Below are 5,914 nucleotides of genomic sequence, written 5' to 3'. Positions count from 1 at the left end.
TTATGACTGCGAGCCCTCACCGAGTCACATCCAATAGATTTGTTTTTAACCCCTGATCGTGGTTCTGCTCCCTTTACCTCGGTCCGCTAAACTTTTTTGTCCTCCACGTCGGGCTTTGCAAGTAGCTTGTTGTGCTCCAATGAATAAGCTTCCGAGGCCTACATAGAGCCTACCTATATACTGTATATATAGACACACACCTGTGACTAGTTTGTCTTGGCATGATGACCTGTTCCCAGTCTTTCAGAACCTCTGATACCTGTCTTTGGTCTTCAGGACGTCTTCTGTCTGCCTGTGGTTTGCAGTACCACCACTCCCTGTTCACTATCTTCCAGGATCTCTCCTACGTGTCTGTAGTCTTCAGGATATTTCCTCTTTGCTTGTGGCTTCCATTACATCTGCTACCTGTTGCAGATATTCCAGTTCCATTGCTGCCTGCGGCTTCCAGTACCTCTTCTATCTGTTTGGTTTTCCCAGTACATCTCCTGCCTGCGTCTTCCAATACCTCTGCTACCTGTCTGCAGTCTCCAGAACATATCCTGTCTGTGGCTTTCAGTACCTCTGCTACCTGTCTGCGGCTTCCAGTACCTCTTCTATCTGTTTGGTTTTCCCAGTACATCTCCTGCCTGCGTCTTCCAATACCTCTGCTACCTGTCTGCAGTCTCCAGAACATATCCTGTCTATGGCTTTCAGTACCTCTGCTACCTGTCTGCGGTTTCCAGTACATCTCCTGCCTGTGACATCTAATACCTCTGCTACCTGTCTGCGGTTTCCAGTACATCTCCTGCCTGTGACATCTAATACCTCTGCTACCTGTCTGCAGTCTCCAGAACATGTCCTGTCTGTGGCTTCCAGTACCTCTGCTATCTGTCTGTGGTAACCAGAACATCTCCTGTCTGTGGCTTCCATTACCTCTGCTACCTGTTCCAGATCTTCCGGGATATTTGCTACTTTTCTGCAGTGTCCAGGATGTCTCCTGGTTAACTGCAGATGCCAGTGCCTCTGCTACCTATCTGCCGTTCCCTTGCTGCCTGTGGCTTCCAGTCCCTCTGCTACCTGTTGCCACTCTTCTAGGATATCTGCTACCTGTCTGTGGTCTCCAGAACATCTCCTGTCTATCTGTGGCTTCCAGTCCCTCTGCTACCTGTTGCCACTCTTCTACGATATCTGCTACCTGTCTGTGGTCTCCAGTACATCTCCTGTCTATCTGTGGCTGCCAGTACCTCTGCTACCTGTCTGCGGTCTCCTTATTGCCTGCAGCTTCCAGGGCCTCTGCTATCTGTTACTGGTCTTCAAGGATCTATGCTACTGTGGCGCCCCTGTGGCTTCAGGTGCCACAGCGTACAGTATTCATCTCGGATACGGAGGTGGTCGTCGCCTGAAAACCACCATCAACACACTCAACCGTCACATAACACGGGAGCTCTTCCCCTGGGACTGGGCTTGGGTAGGTGCTGGGGTCCAGGCAGCAGACACAGACCGAGACGGCAGGGACCAAGTGGGAGCTCCCAGTGTGTTAGAGTGTGTGTCACTCGGGACGCACAGTCCTTACTGGTAGAGCTCCAGGACTAAGGAATTGCAGGAGGTGACTCATTTTATCCCCCTTTGGTAGGGTGTTTTTTTATCTACACACCGCTGACAGCCCTTACAGGACATATTGTCTGTCATATCCTAAAAATTTCTGCCTGAAAGGAGGTCACCTATATATACTTTTAATTCCCGGAGTACTTTGAAGGTTGAGAAACCCACTCTGGTCCTATCAAGAGGAGGGACAAATTCACAACCTATTATTAGCACAGGACCAAACGTCTCCTGGAAAATTTATAGTGGATAACAAACGGCCTATATACTGACCAAAAGGGTCCATACCACTACATCTCTATATATACAGGGACAAACTACTGAATAAGCGTCATCCTTATCCTGGACTTTTGAATGGTCCGCTTATGTAACTACATACTAAGAGGGAACACCTATATTAGCTCTCTAATTAAGAGGACTGGTCCCTTGTGTCCTTTCATGGGAAGTGACTTACACAAAAAAATCCTCTGATGATCCCCTTTTTACTGCGTTAGGGGGGGTGAAACGCGTCAGGAGAGCAGGGGGTTCCATTAGCATAGTGGAACTCCAGGCTCCTACCTAATATTATCCAGCAATCCTAATTAGGGAATTTACGCCTAATATGAGAACCCTGGACAGCTAACGCATTGCCACTGTTTGTTTGTCTATGGTTCATCTGTTTGCACTTTTATCACTTTTCTGGTGGTGGTTATCCCTGCTGGAGGCTGACAAGGACAGTGAGAGTTAGATACTTTAGTAGTGGAGTATAATCTATATATACATCTACAAACAAGGAGGTAGGCACAGTGTACATTATACAACTACTAGTTGGACAGAGACGTATTAACATCTGTCCCCCTCTCTATAAACCACTGTCTACAACTTGGCTCAGGCGTGGGTTAACCATGGTCGACACTTGCACTTGTATATATATGTTTATCTGATGTACGAAATTGTAAGATAGGAACACTACATATGTTCCTTTTTAATATTTATGATTAAAATTATTTTTATGAGAGTAGTTCTAGTGGTGGTTTTTTGAGATAAGCAGAGACACAGATAATTTGGGCCCAAGGTCTGGAGCGGGAAGCTCAACCTAGGTTCACGGGGAGTGCATAATGCACCCGTGACCCGTTCCACAGCCCAGGAGCTGGGTGTGGAGGGAAACCATCGAAAGGAGACGCACAGAAGGAAACACCGACCTTGACCTCCGAAATATCCGGGATCGGCTGAAGCCCATCACAGCGTAGCCCGGTACTCCAACGGCAGTGTGCTTTTAGTGAGTAAAGAACTTTAACTGGACCCTCTGTGTCGTCCTGTTACTGCCGGCGCTTCCAACATCACGCCCCTGCACCACAGGCGACTACCTCTCCTATCATCCTCCCTGGGGCCAAGCTCTGCCTGTGGAGAGCTGCAACACATGAGCTGCGTTACCATCCATCCCAGGAGAGAAGAGAGCAGCTACGGCTAATAATTGGCCGCACACCATGTCGCGGGCGGGGAGGGGGCCGCTGCGCTCACCACGCTTGGGTCCGGCGCTGCTGCTGCCTACTGCTTGCTGCTGCTGCTCGGTGGCTCGAGCGGTGGGCCGGATCCGGGGACTCGAGCGGCGCTCCTCGCCCGTGAGTGAAAGGGGGGGACGAGGATCCCGGGAGCGATGACAGGGAACAGCCGAGATGTTTCTCTCCCCTCCGTGGGTAGGGGGGGGTTTGGTGGTCCTGGGGCCCGGTGAGGTGACAGGAAATGTGGATGGCAGGGTTTGGTGAGGTGCAGGGTCGCGGGGGCAGCGCGGTGCCAGGCGGCACGGTGGTACTCACTCAGCCAATAACGTATACGAAGTCTCTGGTAAAACAAAAGGCTGGATGGACGGGTCCCGCAGCCGGCTGCAGTGGTCACTCCCGGTAGGTTGGCGGTGGCTGCCTTTCAATGCACCTGTAGTGTGTTTTCGGCCCCGATGGCTTCCCACCGGTAACCCGCTCCCCAGCTTGGATAGGCGCCGGAGGAGCTCCTTTTGCCCGCAGGCTCTGGCCCTGGGAATTGTAGCCTTGGCGGTGACTGTATTTCCCTTCACGGTTTGGACGTTTGCCTTCAATCGGGTCTTTGCTGCTGGGAAACCCCGGAGGTTCCCGTCGCTAATGGATTTGACCGGTTTAACGGCAACTCCAAGCCTGGTCGGGGTCCGTAGGCCCTGCCGAATGGTGCTGGCTTCTCTTCGCTCCCTGGTTCGGTACCGGTGGACCCCGGTTCTATGGTTCCGCGTCGATCGGCCCCTCCTGCAGACGGCCATCACCGTCTGCCAACCTTGCTGTATGTGCCCGGGCCATGTACCCGGACACGGTCAGACTGCTCCTCACTTGCCACTTACTCCTTCACTCTCCCTAACTGCACTCCTTCCTTTTCCCGCCTCCAGGACTGTGAACTCCTCAGTGGGTGGGGCCAACTGCTTGGCTCCACCCCACCTGGTGTGGATATCAGCCCCTGGAGGGAGGCAACAAGGATTTATGTGTGACTGATGTGCCTAACCGGGGTGTGGGGTGTGTTGTTGCAGTACCTGTGACGACCTGGCTTGTCCAGGGCGCCACAACCACAGGTGGCATCACGAACAACTACCCCCATCGTCCCCATCCCCAACTTTATTGACACCGCCGGGGTCACGGAATCGGGCAAGGCCACCGCGGCGACCCAGGAGAAGCACCGCGTCCCGGTAACAGGTAACCCCAGGCCCCGTGGGCGCGTCTTACCTGTCTGCAGTCTCCAGGATGTGTCCTGTCTGCATATGCCTTCCTGTACCTCTGCTACCTGTCAGTGGTCCAGGACAGCTTCTGTTGGACTCCTGCAATGATGCCCATGGCCCGTGTGACCACCTAAAATATGTGGATCCACCTTACCTAGTGAACTTAACACCTAACCCTAAACTCTAGTCTCAGCAAGTCACTACTATACTTAGAGCTTTGGCATTTCGTTTGCTACCTGGTGAGTGCAGCTGCCGATGACAAACTCCCCCGACTGCTGCACTCTGCAGAGGAACCATTGACCGGAATGATCAAGTATCCTCTGGCTGCCTTCCTGATGTAGATCCCCAGTTGTCATTTCCACACTCACTGCACTCCTCTTTATTGCTCCAAAAAAGAAGAAGTAATAACCCAAATTTTCCACCTTCCATAGAATTTGATGTCTATGATACACCACTGGTAAAATAGGACATTTTCTTCAGTTTGGACATTTTCAGGAGCCTCTATTATAACACCACCATGGTAGTACAATGACATCACTACTGAGCTTAATCTGGGGTTCCACCACCAGGCTCCTTCAAGACTCCACAGGGAGAGACTCACGAAGAGGCCTATGGCTCACCGACAGGTCGAGAAGGTACCAGGTATCAGGAACTTGTAGGCACCATGGACTGGACCACAATACGTTTTTGACTACTGACCCATTAGTGGATAATTGGAAAATTAGTACACCTCTGTTGTTTCTTTGGAGATTCTCCACCACAACATCCACTATCGTTCGTCAAGACCTGGATACTATAATTTCTAATCATTGCAGGAGTTCTAGGAGGTTCACCAACATTCGAAAATGAACAGACCCAAGGAGTACATCCTTGCAGCTAAGACACTGACTAATATCTGTGGAACTGATGCGGAAACGTTGAAGCCTTCAAATGGTTAAAAAACAAACGGGAACTGTGCCCTTGAAAATCTAACTTCATTAGAGGTGGGGAGGAAGAGGGGGATATAGGGCCGTGGTGGAGAAATTCTGCGTATATTGAAGATAAATAAACGGAATATTATGAAATGAGTCGGAGATCTATCTATAGCCGTTCTCTTGGCTTCCGTCCACCGCTCTACTGAGGTCCTATTATTATATGGGTGATGGACTGACGATGTAATCAAAATGGGATTTACTATTACTCTTAGCGGCTGTTTTTATGGTCTCGTACAGGTGTAAGACGTTAAGGGACTCTCTCTGGTGCCACCTGCTGGTTGGAATGAAGATTCTGAATGCTTCATCAGGTGATTTCATGCTTCTTTACATCCTTGTCTTCTCAATTTTCGAGCTTGAGCTCTGATGGTGGAGGCCAGAGTGAAAGCTGATTAGATCTGATAACTATCTCCTTGCTTGTAACATCACAGACAATGATGGAGGAGAATGAAAGATCTAAGATTGTTGCCAGCTATGAGGAATGATGTTAGGGCCAGGTGGACGGGCAGACCCAGGAGGTGGATCCACTGGGCTGAACACCTCACCGAGGGCAAGGTGCCCGGTAGCCGGAGCACTAGCAGGACAGTCCGTTTAGAGGAGTGGAGTAAAGAAGTCCCTGGGACCACGGGGTCTCTGATGGTAGTCCGGG

Source organism: Anomaloglossus baeobatrachus, chromosome 5, assembly GCF_048569485.1.
Source record: "Anomaloglossus baeobatrachus isolate aAnoBae1 chromosome 5, aAnoBae1.hap1, whole genome shotgun sequence".
In the NCBI taxonomy this organism is placed as follows: domain Eukaryota; kingdom Metazoa; phylum Chordata; class Amphibia; order Anura; family Aromobatidae; genus Anomaloglossus; species Anomaloglossus baeobatrachus.
This window is presented reverse-complemented; position numbering follows the sequence as displayed.